Raw genomic sequence first — 17,465 nt, 5'->3', positions numbered from 1 at the left:
TATGCTCTCAGAAGTACTCAGGGTCTTATGAATTTGTTTGGTGTCATTGCTTATATATGATCCAGTAGCAGTTTGCTACATTCTATGTTGGTGTGATTGGTCTGGCTAATACCTTTAACACAATTACTGGTTCCCATAAGAAGCATTTTATCATGATTTGCAAACTTTAGAATTAAAATACCTCTCAATTATTTGGCAATCTAAACAAGACATAAAAGATCAACATGATTACCTTTATGAATGTTGAAAACTTAATTGTCTACTTCACATTATCATGTAGAATTCCATTTAGGTTACTCCCAGCTGACTCACAGGCCGTCATACCTTGCTACCATTGCCAGGCATTTGTTGACATCCACATTCTGGACAAGCTTGTGGAATTTAGAAGTAATATTCCTAATGTGCAGTTGCAAATCAAAACGATTAAATGATTTGCCCTCAGATCATAGAAATGAATCCTAAGTAGGGCTAAACAAATAATATGTTTCTTGGTGTTATCACACACAAACCATATTTAGGTGGAATGGAAAGTGGATTTTTGCTATATTTTCAATTAATCTATTTATAAAATAGTAATTTAATTTTGAGCTTTTTCTAAAGGGAAATTTCATAAAAATGATTTAAAATACACTTCTGGAATTGCTTCAATTGAATTAGCTTCTTTTTAATGTTGTGAGTTTTTTTCAGAAGGAAAGTCGCATAATGAAATCAAAATTAGTTTGTGAACATTTTCTTGTTATCAAACTTCTGTTTTTTTTCCACCAAAATCTCTCAAATTGCACTATATTTTTTAGCCTCATTTTATTGCTTTGCCTCCAATTCTTTTATTTTGCTGTCAATAGAAAAGTCTTTTTCTAGATATCTGTGATTTAATTCCCCTGCATCTTTCTGCAATTCATCTGTGTTTAACAAGATGAAAAGAGTGACATCAATATAAACTATGACAGTAGAAGTAGTGCAAAGTTATTTGGCCCACCATCCATGGAGTTGATGTTTTCCCACGCCTGTGTGCACTGCCATGCAGAGGTAGTGGTTTGAACAGGGAACACAAACTCCAGTTTGTAAAACTGGAGTAAGAAACATACTTTCAGAAAGGTTAGTCTACTTAGACATAAGACCACACAGAAATACTGCTTTTCTTCTACAGATGTCTTGATCCTGAACAATAACAAGGTCTCTGTCCAAGGTATTTCATCATGATGCCCAAAAGTAGTGAGTCAGGCTTTCTTTCCTACTTCCATATGGGTTTCTTTCCCATTCTCCATGCCCACACTTTTCATCTGCCTCTCAGTTCATTCATGATACTTTTTTAATCAATCCCAGTCTCATGTGTGAAAAAAATAGATTTTACAATGCAGCAAATCTTTCTGAAGGACAAGAAATACTGTATATATCAGAAAATAGAACCAACTTTAATTGTCACCTGAGATTCGTTTTTAGTATTCTTATATTTAGGGAGGGATTGTCCTGGTTTCAGCTCAGATAGAGTTAATTTTCTTTCTAGTAGCTGCAACGGGAGTCTGTTTTGGATTTATTATCAAAGAATGTTGATAAAGGGGAAGATGTTTTGATTATTGCTGAGCAGCACTTGCACAGCTTCTAGGCCTTTTCTGTTTCTCTCCCTGCCCTCCAAACCAAGTGAGCTGGGAGAGTCACAAGGAGCTGGGAGGGAGCATGCAAAGGATAGGTGAACCCAACCGACCAAAGGAATATTTCAGACCATAAAACATCATGCCCGATATATAAACAGGGGGAATTTGTCAGAGAAGGGCAGTTCACTGCTCAGACAGCAGCTGGTGAGCAATTGCACTATTCATCACTTCGTTCTGGTTTAGTTTTCTTTGTATTTTATTTCTGTCTCTGTTATATTTCTTTTCATTACTATAATTATAATTACAATATGGTATTATTGTTGTTATTACTATATTTTGTCTCATTTTAGTTATTAAATGGTTCTTATCTCAATCCACGAGCTTTAATTTTTTTTCTGTGATACTCTTCTCCATTCCTCCGTATAGGCGGAAGGGGTGAGAGAATGACTATGTGGTACTTAGTTTCTGGCTGAGATTAAACCATGACAGAGATTTTAGATGGCAAGAAAATAGATCCTTTATTTCACAGATTTTATAAAGGAAGAACTAAGGCTCTCATTAATGAGCCCAACATAAGTAATCTCACCTGTGATATTGCAGTTTTGCAATTCAAGTTGTTTGTGTCTAATTCTTTGATAGGAATGTGGTAATATTGCAAATTGGACCATCTATTCACAAAATAATTCAATAAAACTTCTTTATTTTACTAGACAACTGAAAAGCCATTTAACTTTGCACAATTCTTATAAGGCAGAAAACAGTACAGTAAGTATAATTTATTTCCACTCACATAATGATCCACTCATTATGGTCAACTAACCACAAACATCAAATTTTCCTAAAAAATCATCACAAGACATTTTTCAGGTTCCTTCTCTAATGTTTTATTTTTTCAACCAGGCAGCCTCCTATTTTTATCAGTATCCTTTGGAGAATTGTTATTTATTGTATTGCAAGGATTCTCCCTTATGGCATCAACTGTAATAACCACAGGTTAGAAGAGATTACAGAGCCCTTTTGCACCACTGTGCTTTCTTCTGAAGCTTGCGCGCTGACTTGTCCCAATAACAGTTTTACTCAATGCTTTTACAGATTTTCCTCAAACACAGAATGATTCACCATCTTTTCTTACCAAATCACACCTGCTGATATTATCTTGTCTCTTTTTAAAAATCCCTTATCTGTAAGTTAATAGCTATCTTATTTTATCTATAACATACTACTACAGTTGGCAATGATGTTTTTTCAGTTGTCTTTCTGTCACTTAGCAAATACCAGTTAAAGGGATCAGTAAAATGCTCCTATAATTCTATGATGCTGTTGAACATACTGTATTTAATACAGTGACAAATGGTCAGTATATTCATCCAAGTGAATGAAAACTTTACTTGCTTTAACCTAAATATTTATTGTTCTGGGATCTGCAAATATGGGGCTTAGTGCCAAGTTTAGAAATGTAACAACTCTGGATAAGAACTACTACAAAACCATGGAGAGCTCTGTATATAAAACGATGTCAGAATCAGTTGCAGTAATCAATAGATTTTTTTTCTTCTTTATGCTTCAATGCTCAGTCAGGTATCTGCTCTATCCCCTAACAAAGGATCTTCACAATTTGCAGAGAAAGATGACATAAAACTTCTTGAGCTTTGAGGTACTAATATTGACAGTATTACTACATTTTTGTGCAACATACACTCCTAATGTAACTTCTACCTTTAACCCTCTAACACTAGGGCTTAGGACATGAGTGATCTGGTCTAAAATTCTCCTTCCACAAGAAGCAGCAGGATTTTTAAGTGAATCTATGAGTAATACTGATGCAAATATTAGTTATCTAATTGGCTTCATGTTCTACATTATGGAATTAAAAAGTCTCCTTTTTTATTTCTAGGGACTGGTGAAAAACTGAGAAGTGGTGAAGAGAGAAGGGCACTGTGGAAAACAATGAGCCAAGTGAACTCTGACTGAGTCATTCTGGATTTTAGAATTTATCCACATGGTTATAAGCATGCACTATTTCTAGGGGTTAATCTTGTTTGTACTAAAGCAAATCCTGCCGTACTCCACAAAAATTTTGCACTGCTAGACCTTTTTGTGTTTCTGTTGCTGCTTTAGAAATATTTAAATTCTTTATATAATCTTATAATTATATGTAGAGAAAAAAATGAAAAAAAACCCTATTTAAAAAAAGTAAAAAATCTACATATCATGCAATAAAAATAGCTTTTTTGCTTTCTTATTTCTGAGATAAAACCCTGGACATTAGAAAAACTATTAAGGATAGTTTGTCAAGGGTATAAAAATCATTATGACTGTATTGTAGAAGACATGTGCAGAAAATACCTTTTCCCAGTATTTGCAGAATTTGTTTTAATAGTATTGAGAAAAGGAATATAGTTAGTACAATGACATCTCAATAGAAGCACAAATGTAATACTGATGATCCCTTTTAATTTTTAACAAATCTCTAGTCAAAAGTAAATATCAGACCATATTCTTTTAACAACTTAACTTTTTGCCTTTTTCTATTCCTTTTACAGTTGTTGTCATGGAAATTTAAAAAAAAAAAAAAAGCATCAGTGTCTCAGATGTTAGGTAAATTGCGGATAACAACATGCAATTCTGACCTGATTAGTGTTTTTGATTTTGGTCCAGTATGCCTGACGTTCGTCTGCAACTCCAGTGTCCAATTTCAGTGGAAAGGAGATGAGTACAAAATCAGTACTGGAAACAATAAGTGATCTGTGTGAGGTGTCTTTTTTGGTTGTCATGATTTAGGCCCATCAGGGAACAAAAGACCATGATCAGCCTCAAGTACCAAAGACCTGAGGATTGCCAAAGGGCAGGGAGGGCTTAATTGCCCCTTAAGGTCCAGGACAAAACAGACCAGGCTACTCAGCTTGGGGAAGAAAACAGAAAATAATTTAATGCAACACCAACTAAATCATAGCCATAAAACCCCAAAACATAACCAAAATAAAACAATACAGAGTGGTACAACTATGAAGAGTCTGACTAGCCCTTTAAGACCACCTTCTCCCTACTCATCCCCTCTTCCCAAGCTCAGAGTCCTGATCCTGGTGTTTTTACCTCCTCCCTCCATGAAGAGCCCAGGGGGCGGGGAATAGAGTTTCACTCAGTCTATTCCTGATGGCTTCTGCCATTTGTCCCTCCTCAGGGCAGGTGGGCTCCTCACCAGTCCTCCCTGCATGTCCATGGTGTACCTCATACAAAAGGCAGCCCTGCACAGGCTCCTCCCAGGTGCATTTATCCCAAAGGCTGCATTCTCCTCTCTGCCTTTCATGTGGGGCTGCTCTGCCACCCACAGGCTCTCCAGCACAGCCTGCGCCATGGACGCCTCTCCACACAATCTCTCGCCTGTCTGAGTGCACTCACACAGAGCTGCTGGTGACTCTCAGTCCTGCCATGGCCCTGCATGAGTTACAGAGATACAGTCTGCATTCTCATCACAGCTTGCAGAGGGGTCTCTGGTTTGGTGCTCCTTCTTCCTTCCTCTGTCTCTGACTGTGGGGTCCACGTAGTCGCCTCCATCTTGTATCACTCTTACACCTCCTGCAAAGCACTTCAAATTCCCTTCCCTAAATAGTCATGGTAGAGGTGCCAGATTGGCCCAGCTGAGCTGGAGACGGGTCTGAACCCAGGAACCAAGGGAGAGTCCAAAAACTCTTTACCGGATCTTCACTGCAACCCGCTCCCCCTGTTACCAAGCAAAAAAGAGTTCCTTGCTAAACCATGACTTTGGTACCATGTTCCACAAGACTGTATATGATTAAGCACATCTTCTGAATCCTACAGACCTCAGTTCAGTGTCTGTGTTTAGGAAAAGAGAAAATTGTTGAAGTAATTCCAGCTGTACATTAAGTACTCAGTAAAGTACAAAACTAGGAAGCTTATGAAGTGTAGTCCCTGATACCATAACTAAATACATTTTTTAAACTTCTACCTTTCAATGAAAGAAGTTTTCTTCTTCAATATGGCCATTGAAACACCGTTACAGAATCAATCCTTTGGTGATTAAAAACCTCCTTTGAATTTCCAAGTGTCACTTTACCTGTGGTCAATTGTGACAGAATTGAGTTCTCCTATACTTCTCTCTCCTTGATGAAATAAAAACCTCTGCAAGAAAGAGAAGTGGCATACACGCTTGATGAAAATACAGAATTCTGAATGGCATAATGTCATACCATTTCTGTTCTTTCCATAGTCAGTGTCACTGTCCTGAAATATCAGAATATCCTGTCTTTGATTTTCACAGAACTACTGTGATTTACAGTGAATAACTTATTATTTCTGTTCTTTTAGGTTTTTGTTTGCTTGGCTTAAAAGCCAAGTCCTTTTGTAAGGGAGGTGAAGAATTTTTTTTTTTTTAAATTCTTCTCTGGAACTACCAACTAGAAAGTCTTGAGGAACTCACAGTCTTCAGAATCTTGCTGCTTTGCTGTCTCATAATTAATCAGTGGTTAACAGATAGCAAATTCCTCCTATCCTACTCAGTGAACTTAATGCCAATAGTAGACTGGAGCTGCTAATAAAAAGTGGCTCATCTATTACTGTCAGCTCAGACCTTGACTTTGATACCATTACTTTAATTCTATTCCTACTTCTTTATTCCTCAGTCATCCTCATCTTCTTGTCCAATATTCCAACTCTTTGGTACTAATGATATCTTCCAACTTTATGTCAATGGTAAAATCAGTTAACAAAGTTTTCCTACTTTTACCAACTGTGATAATGAATCTGTTCAATAGCTATCATCCTACATCAGATCATTAAGATATGGTCTGCTAATTTCTCCTCATGCATTACTGAGCCTGCAATACAACTATGTGACTTCTGTCTCGTGTCTTCAAAGTCTCACTTGAATCTCATTATCTCCAGTTCAATTATCAAACTTACCAGTCTGCAATGCTTGAGATTCAGATAAAACACAGTTTTAGAGAAGTAAAATGTAACAAATTAGATATTTCCCTGAAGAAATAATCAGGATTGCTACTCTGCTATAAATTAGCCCCCACACATACTTTGCATTTTCATTCTTTGTCTTGTAAATCTTCCTAATAAGCTCATCACTTGTTTCATGATACTGCTATTGTTTGCATAATAGCATTTAAAATAATAACCAATGGAATCAATATTTTAGTTCTAGTTCATTTAGTATTTTGTCACAGAAAACACACAGATCCTCTGTCATTACTTTCAGACTCCTTGTCTCTCCATTTCAAGCAAAAGACATTATTTGATAACAAGGACTTATCTTAATGGCTCGTGGACAACCAAGCTAAAAGCGTGAATCACAGAATCTTAAGGGTTGGAAGGGACCTCGAAAGATCATCTCATCCAACCACTCCTGCCAGAGCAGGAGCACCTAGAACAGGTCACACAGGAACTCTTCCAGGTGGGTTTTGAACGTCTCCAGAGAAGGAGACTCCAACTGGACAGCCTGTTCAAGAGTTCCATCATGTTCACAGTGAAGAAGTTTTTCCTTATCTTTCTTTGGAACCTCTTCTGTTCCAGCTGGTACCCATTGCCCCTTGTTCTATCATTGGACGTCACTGAGAGGGCCTGTTCTCCTGACACACCCTTTATGTATTTGTAAACATTAATGAGATCACCTCTTATTCTCCTCCAAGCTAAAGAGCCTCAGCTCTCTCAGTCTTTCATCAGAAGGGAGATGCTCCATTCCCTTTATCATCTCGGTGGCCCTACATTGAATTGTCTCAAGCAGCTCCCTATCCTTGAACTGAGGGGCCCAGAACTGGACATTGTCTTTTAATCTGACCTTTTAGCACTTTTTCTTTCATCCATCCCTGGACATTGACTTTTAATACCTTCTTATTCTAATCTTCCCTTTACTGAATTTATTTTGCATCTTGTTCTTTCTGAATATTTTTTACCTTCTTATTAATCTACTCTTGGAGTAATAAACAGTCTGAAGTGATGACAGTGAGAAAGAAATCATGAAACTATCTAGACTCACAGAAAGAATCTTTCTGTGGAGTATATGTCAAGCACATGGTTTGGTGGACTCTGAAATATGGGGCTACATCATCTATGGTTTTGATTTGGTCAGGTTTATTAGAGAGTTGCTTCTCTTCCCGTTTCCAGATAGTCAAACTTCCTGAACACTTAGTACTGCAATTGCAATTCATAGTATAGGTCATAAGTGGCATTTTAGAAATGGTGCACAGGCTTGTCTTAGTTTACTCACCAGTGTAGACTTGATCAAAACTGACAGGAAGTGCAAAGGAAATCCACTAGATGTGAATCCTTTTCTGATTCACTGTAATTACATGCATTCTTCAAGGTGTGTCTATACAGAATGAATTATTATGCTACCTTAATATAAAGCATCTTTCTTACACTAACTTAAATAATTGTTAAACAGTGTGTAAAACAATATACTTAGAAATCCAAACCTTCCCCAGTTCATGTCAAAGCAATTAAATGTTGGCAAGACCTTTGCCATTTGTTTTGTACCTATGGAAAGTTTCTGCCTACTTGATAAAGAATTTTTCCTACCCTTCTCCTGATGAACTACAGACTTGTAATTTCCCAGATTTAAAAGTCACATTTTAATTTCAGTGTAGGAAGCATCATGACTGGTTGCCTGATTCTTGTCACATGATGTAGATTCTTTTGTTACATAATGAGGCAAATGGAATCACTGAAAGCAAAGTTTTCAAGTTTGCTTTAAAACAAAATTCTGTCAAAACATATTAGCATAAGTGAAAATTTCTAAGGGTAAGAAAGATGTTCCTGTTAAGATATAGCTTAAATTTTACTATCTAAATTAGACTCTTTCTTTACTATTTGGTTATTGATTATCTATGAAACTTTTTCATTAAAAAGAAAAATCTTTTCTACCTCTAAATGTTTTGTGATTTCTTCTCTTGTTTTTTTTTTCTCCCATCTATTCCACATACAGTTATTCATCCTAAAGATTCCAATCTGCAAGGCTTCCTATCCTAAACAATGAAGAATGCTTAAGATATGCAAATATTTGTTTTCCCAGATTCCTACTAGATAGATTTGTCACAGAAAACTTTGAACTAGAGGATCTTTCGAGGTCCCTTCCAGCCCTTGAGATTCTGTGATTCTGTGAAAGTATAACTCAAAAGATTGAGACTGTTTAATGCAGCTGAATGGATGAATGGAATAACACAAAATATGTGACAAGTCTGAAGGATACATTTTTCTCTGGATATAAGAGAATGCAATTTGCTGAGGAAAGATTATGGACAGTATCACCTTTAATTAGAGAATTAAAAAGAATTAATTTACCAAAGTATATTTAACAATTTCTCCAGAAAATTCAGAAAGGAATATTTAGCTAAAAATGAGTACACCGGAAGAGTGTTTCTAATCATTATATCCCCCTGATCTGGAGTTATTAAGACAGTATAATAATTTAGAATTACATATAAAAAGAATATGTATTGCACTAGACCAAATATAGTGAACAGGAACTAAATGATCTCCTATTCAGCTAGGGAGTTTCATGCAGTCCTACCTCATGTACCTCTGCACTACTGAATACATATTAATCTACTGATTTATCACTTCTATAATAATCTTCACATCATCCATTGAATTAATGAGGAGATGAATTAAATATTTTAATAGCATATGTCTAGTAAAGGTAGAATGATTTCCCCTCCTAATTATAATATTTGATTTTGCTCTTACTATTCTTCAACAGCTGTAGTCTTGGTGATGTTGGATTTTTTAAATTTAATTTTCTTTCTTACCTGTAACCTCTTCACCTTAAATTCATCTTTTATCTCTCGTGAAAACAGATGACAAGACTATTTTTCAGCGCAGAACTTTTTCATAATTACATTTTTGGCCTCAAGGGAAAAACTGTATACATTATCCAATCCCCTGGCTTTGCAACTGAGTAGCTTTAACACTCCTGCACACTGTTTGTAGCATTTATAATTTTGTTTGAATATCAGAAGATCATTGAACTGTAAATTCTAACAAAGTAGGGTCCTTTACAAATTGAAACTCCTTATATGCTGTTTAGTGCCTTGTAAAAAGTGAACACATAGATTCTTTACAAATGTTTATTTCTCTTCCAGTCCCTATAGTTCCCACTAAGCTTTTTTTCTAGGGTGGTTCTAGTGGTTTGTATTCATTCTTATAAAATCTACCAGCCATTTATCACTTGCACATACAGAAGCATTGCAGTGCAATCCAGCATTGCTCCTGAGCAGTGCAGCACTGATTGTGAACATGTGAGACACTTCCTGAAGCTAAGCTCAAACTCTGTAAAATAAAGTGCTTCTAAAGCAGAAACATATCAGTAGATTGAGAATTTTGGATTGGACTTGAACACCAAGAGAAATTACAAAACCTAATGAGTCCTTTATTGTATTGTCATCCATGCATTAAGAGTTTCAGGTCAACCAGAATACACTCCAGTACCATTCTAGGTGCTTGGATTGAGAGTTACTGTATATAAAAATAATGTATGAACTTTCCAGGCTATGTTAGCTCACAAGTTTTCTAATTTTTTTTTGTTTGTTTTGCTTCAATTTTAAATAAATCAAATAGGTTGCTATACTCTGAAAATATGCTTCAAAGAGTGAGTGAAACTGAGACCTTTGAGAATTCTGAGAGATCTTTTGAATTCAATGGCATCTGAGGAACTCTGGACCATCTTATCAGTTGCAGTTACACAAGGAGACAAGAAGATTGAGCACAGTGTTTATGTCTAATGTTTTCTAACTACATTTGTGTCATTACATTCATTCTGGTTATGCTTGCTGTATGCTATGTGGGGCAGACTTTCTCAGTAAAGTTCTTAAAAAATGCTGTGAAGAACCAAAATTAAACTGATAGGACAACAAAACAGCTAGAGGAAAAATCACTGTTTATTTTTCTTAGATGCTTTCAATTTTCTCTCCTCTTGTGGAAGTTCAGAAGGTATGTTAAAATAGATAAGGTAACATATTTTTGCATACATAAGAAAGGAAAAATGGAAATACAGGAATAGTTATTCACCCCATAATTTATTGACAACATGACTTTGCCCCAGTCCCAAATTACTGCCACTTCATGCAAAATAGCTTTCAGTGGTCTGTTTCATGCCTGATTGGTATTTCTTGCCATTTTAAGTACAAGAAAAATCACAATACAGCTGATTAAGTTTATTTGATGTTTTGTGTTGTCCTTGATTCGTAATTAACAAATAAATCATAAACGCAAGAAATGAGGTAGAATCCTACTTACTACTTAAAAAAAGTATTTATTTTGGTATAGTGTGGAGAGGTTCAGATTCTAAATGTGTATCATTCCCTTGGCAGCCCAAGGAAACCTCACTGTACACATTTCCATCAAGTATAGAAAATGAATCTACATTTTCCAGGCTCTAATCTGCCCTGAGGGCTTCTGTCATGCCATAAAATGACAAGACTAAAAATCTCCCTCCATTTTCTTTCATTCTTCAGTAATTCTTTGCTATGGATCTAAAACCAAACATAGTTTATGCTTCTTGTGCTGCTCAATATTTTGACTAAATATTTTGGTGATACTGGCCAGAAGAGAGTTTGAATGAAAAGCTCAGTGTATACATATCAATTAGTAATCTATATAGAATAAGACTGATTTACTGTAAATCCAGCATGCTACTGAATAACATTTCAAAAATAAATGAAGAATTTAAAAATAGTTAGATATGAAAGAAAGTCTCACAGCTGCAACATAAAACAAAGTTATACACCGTTGTTGTATAAAAATAAACTACTGTTGAAGCCATTTTATGTAATGGTAAGGTTTCTTTATGGTTTTCAAAGTAAAAGTAAGTAAGGAAAGTTTACATTTGCCTTCCGAAAAGCAAAACTTAATTATATAGCTATGGCACGGTAATGAGAGCTACAGGACATTATTTCTGTGGTTCCTCTTTCTGAGGAGAAATTCTGCATGAAAATAACTGCATTTAAATGAAAGTGCCAAGAAACCTTTAATTTTCCTTTGAAAGAAGCCAGTAAACTACCTGGTATTGAGCTGGAGTACAGAATTAATAGAGAGAAAGAAGTCTAAGAGAGTGAGTTTCCTTATTCTCTAGGGAATCAGAAAAAAAAAAAGAACAAATGAAAAGAAGGCACAGAGAATTGCTGGGTATACCAGTACACAAATGGGAAAAGATGTTACTCGGGAGGAAATTTCCCCATGCTGGTCTACAGATATGGAGGTATATGTTTTGAGGCTTTCAATACAAACACACATAAACTTAGGGAACGTATTTTTGCACACAGTCAGCTACTTTCAGTGAAATCAATATGATCTGAGTCATGTTTGTTGATACTGTAATGAGTTCACAGAAGTTAAGATTTTCTCTCTGCAGAATGACAAAATAACAACTAAATGTTTTATCAGGCTGATTTTAGTCCTGATTTGAGCCTCATTTCAAATCAGTTGATATTTATTTTTGCTTTCTCAGGTCTTCCAAGTAGATGTATTTCATCCTTCATCACTAACTGCAAACAAAACAAGGCTGATTTCACAGCTATCTTGGGATTTTACAAGGACAATATTTTCTTAAATGTTGGTTCTTTTAAGTTCTTGAACGTCTTGAAGAAATAAATAGATTTGTATGAAAAGTTTTTAAGGCACCACTAACAGCATGTAACTGTTTTCACATATTCAAAGAAGACTGAACACATTAACTGATCTAACTAAAGCTTATGTAAAGTGAAAGTGAATATGGCCCTTATTGTCTTTTAGAAGCAAAGATTTTCTAATCCATTTAGTTTTCAAAAAGTTATATTTTGTTCACAGTTGCTGTTTTTCAGTCTGCAGACTGTGCTACATAATGAGCTGCTCTTGCATATGTGAGCAGTATTGTAAGCTTTTTTCACCCTCATCAATATTCTTTCCTTCTTTTATTACCTATAACTTAAAAGAAACAGGTACTAACATTGTAGTCCTTTTAATATTCATTTTTTATTTGAGCAGAAAACATATAATTGTGTTTCTCTATCACAATAATACAACATACAATTTCACTGAAAATTAGTGTCATTATTTTTTTTCTAAATATGTTAAGAAAGTTCAACCGTGTCCTTCTTCCATCCTATAGAGCAATACTGCAACAACCTTAAACTACTGAAGGCTGCTATAGAAGAGTAGCAAAATAGCCTCTGCTTTCCAGAGGTTATATGTAATTATTTCAGTGGAGCTTATCTTCTAAAACAAGATTTAATTTCTTTGACCACTGTATTTACCTCTAAATGCATTTAAATTATCTAGTTTCATACAAACACACATTAGATAGTAAGTACTTATAGGGACCATGGGTTTGTGCAAAGCAATTTGACAAAAGTATCATAGAAGTACAGCAGGGCACTGAAAATCAAAAGGCAAGTCCAATTTCCTGTTCTGACTACCACTAGCCACCCTACTTTATACAGTAATGCTACTTCAGTCAGGAGATTCTACTTGCTGAGGGCAAAGTTTTCCAGAATAACCATAGTATTTATTTCAGAAATAATGATTACCTGTTGATTTCTGATTCCTTCAGAAACTTGATGTTGTGATTAGAGAAAGAATTTACCAGTGTTTTGTAAAATAGCAACTTTGGTCTGATTGTGTCTCTGAATCCCTGTGAAGGTAGCCAGGTTTAGCCTCATGAGCGTGAGAAAGAAGTAATCTGCAACAGGGTTTTAGAGTCAAATACAAAAAACAAGTTTTGAAATTACACCTACTGAATATTATCAGACTCACAGATGAATCAAACGGTGCAGTCATACATGAACACCACTGTGTGATCTCAGTTAACCTAAAGATTTTTTCCATTTCAGTTTTAAATTGTGAATTCATAATAATTTACACTTCTTTTTTTCATATCTATGTTGGAGTATTCTGCATTAGCTATCTTCTTTTCTGAAGTTCCTGGTTTTGGATTTACCTATAAAAGAATAGTAGATAGTATAAATGTAAATTTTAAATGTTATATTTTAAATGTTAAACATTTTCAATATCGTCCAATACAATTATGTCATCATTTAGCCTAAAATGTTCTTTCTAAAATTAACTGACACATTGCAGTACATTGTTCTCTTGGTAGGCAGAAATGAATTCTATTAAAGCTAATGAAAATTGCATACTGATGGCAGAAGACTCTATCTCCAGAAGAGAAGCAATATGTAGAAAAACCTCCTTTCAAACTTAAGCCATATCACTGAGCAATTTCTATTAGGGAGGCAAGCTTACCAGACTTGCAAGAACTTTGAAAAAGTTTGATACTCTGACAAATTTGAATCAGTAGCCCAGTTCAAACAGTGAACTCATCAACTTACTGATTTTATTAACATGGCTAGAGTTTAGACAAATCCTTTTTTTCTGTTTTCTTTTTTAATTTAAAATATTCTAAACAAGTTATATCCAGTCTTCATAAAGCAGAATCATATAACGATAGAGGTTGGAAGGGACCTTTAGAGATCATCTAGTCCAATTCCCCTGCTAAAGAAGGTTCACCTAGATCAGGTAGCACAGGAACGTGTCCAGGCAGTTACTGAAAACCTTCAGAGAAGGAGACTCCGTACCCTCCCTGGGCAGCCTGTGCCAGGGCTCCCTCACCTTCACAGTAAAATAGTATTTCCTTATGTTTATATGGAACTTCTTGTGTTCCAGCATATTTCCATTAATTCTTGTATTGTCATTAGATAAAACAGAAAAAAGGGATGCCCCATCCACCATATACATGTTTGTAAATATTCATGAAATCCCCCTGCAGTCTCCTCTACACTAAACAGCCCCAGTTACCTCAGTCTTTCCCCGTAAGAAAGATACCCCAGTCCACTGACGATGCTGGTGGAATGACATCCTTAAGCCAAATCTCTGGTTTCAACATGTTGAGAGGTCTTTTAGATATGTTACATGCACATAAGATAAGGATTTCTAATTTTAAAAGAAAAGAGTATCCTTTAGTAATATTAAGATCTATGCTTTCATTGAGGAGGTGTAGTCTTAATACAACAGAAGATGGATTCAGAGTGGAGCTGAGTCCAATAGCTGTGTTTCACTGTATAACAAGGTTTTTGTCTCCTTTCCCATAATGGAAAAACAGGAGCTAATGAAACTGGGTAGAGAACATCAAACTCCTACAGTCAAATATTGCTAGAGTTTTCCTTACTGTGATTTTTTTTTTCCTTGTCAAGGAAAAAAAGTTTCATGATGTCTTTAGTATAACCATTATTTTTGTGATGTTTTTGTTTAATACAAAAGATTCCTGTTATTCTGTGGGACCTTGTTCCTTGTGGGTATATTTATGTTGCAAAAATATTCTTCTCACCACCTCTCTTATGATATTATTACATACAATGCTCAATCCCTCTTCATTCTGTCTCATACACCAAAGTTAATCCAAAAGTCTCTGAAATGGCTGAAGCAAAGCTTTAGCCAGACAGATGGACTAATTTTGGTTCTATGGTTGGACCTTGAATTAATTTCTGGATATAGGAGGAATAAATTTACAATTGTTAGAGATTAATTTTTGTCCAAGTTTGCTTTTAAAATTAATAAAACCCAGTAGCTTTATTCACAATGAGATCAAAGTTACTTTGAGCATCAACAAATAGAGAGTTTATGATAAATAATACAAAAAATATTCTCCCCCACAGTGCCTAGAGAATATGGATTTTCTTTATTCCTAACTCTTCTTTATGTTCATGGTTATCTCCCACGTAACTTTCGTTATTTAGTGTCCTCTTAGGGAATAATCCCCTAATTTTGTCACAGGTCACAAGTGAGAGTCACCACTGAATATTCCTGTCACTAATATTCCCATAGTATTAATATTTTTGGCAAAAAATGCATAGCACCTTTCCTTGTCTTCTTGCACTATTCTACTCATTTGAACAGTGTTAAGATATACATAATTATACATATTTAACTACAATAAAGCACAAACAGTGTTTGAGGTCAATCTGCAGGTCACTTACTTTTTGTCTTTCAGCAATAACTTCTAGCATCCTAATAGAACTACCCAGCTGAAAAAAATGCAATCACCTATGTCTCTTCAAATCACAAGCTATCACTTCAGCATAGTTTACAGGAAAGTAGTATATATTTCTTAAAAGAAAAAAGAAGACTGGAATACAAGGAACAGAGAATAAATGCATAACATAAAAAATGCATATTATTTTTTCTATAGTGGCTTTTTCTTACCTTTCTGCTATGGCTTTTCTTTTCTGTTTATGTAATGAGACAAACTTGCAGAGACTATATTTGCATGCAGTGATTTTACAATTATTTTTCAGCTGTGGGAAAACAAGAATGAAACCAACCAGAAGTAGACTTTGATTGACATAGTACAGGGTTTTATTACTTGTGTCTTTCGTATTATTCAGTTCTTAGAAAATTGTTAAAACTTTGATAAGTAACCATGAAGTTTAAGATTCTAAACCTTGTTTAAAGTAAACAAGATTCAGACTTGTACATTTTTAAAAAAACTTTAGAAACTAGAGCTTAGGCTCCAAAGTCCTGTAAATGCTTTGTATATAGTTTCAATAAAATAATTCAATACATCAATTAGCAATGTAGTAAAAAATCTTACAGTCATTTAAAAACAAAACCCATTAAATATTCTTGTAACATTTAGCTTACATCATAATCATTGTTAAACAAGTATTTGGACTTCCTCATATCAGTTTAAGTTTGAATACCACTCATTTTAAGTGTTCAGGACAATTGGATGACTACTTTGTGTTCCATGCTTAAGATACATAAAAAATAAAGGAAAAAAGGTGTGCCTCCAAAGGAAACATACTCCAGAATTAAAATCCTGAAGGTTTCATGTGACAATAAATTAACTCTGCCTCTCATAGTGTCCTCAATAATATCACTGTTTACCTTTCAGTAATTTTCTGCTTTATTACATGAACTAAGGAACTTAGTGTCATGGTTTGACATGACAGCCTTTTCTGGTAAGGGGGAAGGGGTTGTAAAGATGGCTCCTGTACGAAGTTGCTCTCAACTCTCCCCAGCTCAGAGCCAGGTCCACTTCTGGGGCTGAGCCAATTAGACACTTCCACAATCACTTTTTAAGAAGAAGCCGGAAGGGGAGGTTTCTTCCACCATCTTCTTTCCTGCTTCTGCCCTTTCTTTTTTTTCTTCTGACTGGTGGTGGTGCAAGGAGTAGGAACAGTGAGAGAAACAACCATGCGGACTCCAAGGTCAGTGATGAAAGAGAGGAGGAGGTGTGGTGGAGCAGAGACTCCCCTGCATTCTATGGAGAGAACTGGTGAAGCTGAGATTTATTTTCATTTCTTTAAAGACCCCACATCAGCGGTAGAAACTCATTTTGATAATGAGCCCGTATCAGGGGCAGAGACTCATTTTGCTAAAGCTGACCCCGGACCAGGGGCAGCGATTCACTTCATTAAAGGCCCTGAGCTAGGGACCGTGACCATGGCCAGAGGAGGCTGTATTCCGAAGGAGGGGCCCTTTATCCACAGTTGTAACTGTGGGGAGGAACCCACGACAAAGCAGCTCATTAAACTTATGCCCAGAAGAGGCCTTGTCCTGAGAGAGGGACGCTGCAACTGCAGAAACTACAACCGCGGTGAAGAATCCACGTCAGAGATATTCACCAAGGACTGTGTCCCGTGTGAGGGACCCTGTATCAGCAGAAGCCGCAGCTGCTGGGAACAACCCACACCAGAGAAGTTGGTTAAGGACTGTGTTCCAGGGGAGGAACCCCGTGTTGGAGCAGGGGAAGAATGCCAGGAGTCATCCTCATCTGAGAAGAGAGAAGCGGCAGAGCCCATCTGTGAGAGACTGACCACATCCCCCATTCCCTGCCCCCCTGAGCCGTTGCGGGGGAAGGAGGTAGAGATATCGGGA

Source organism: Colius striatus, chromosome 3 (genome assembly GCF_028858725.1).
Source record: "Colius striatus isolate bColStr4 chromosome 3, bColStr4.1.hap1, whole genome shotgun sequence".
Classification (NCBI taxonomy): domain Eukaryota; kingdom Metazoa; phylum Chordata; class Aves; order Coliiformes; family Coliidae; genus Colius; species Colius striatus.
Note: the sequence above shows the minus strand (reverse complement) of the source record.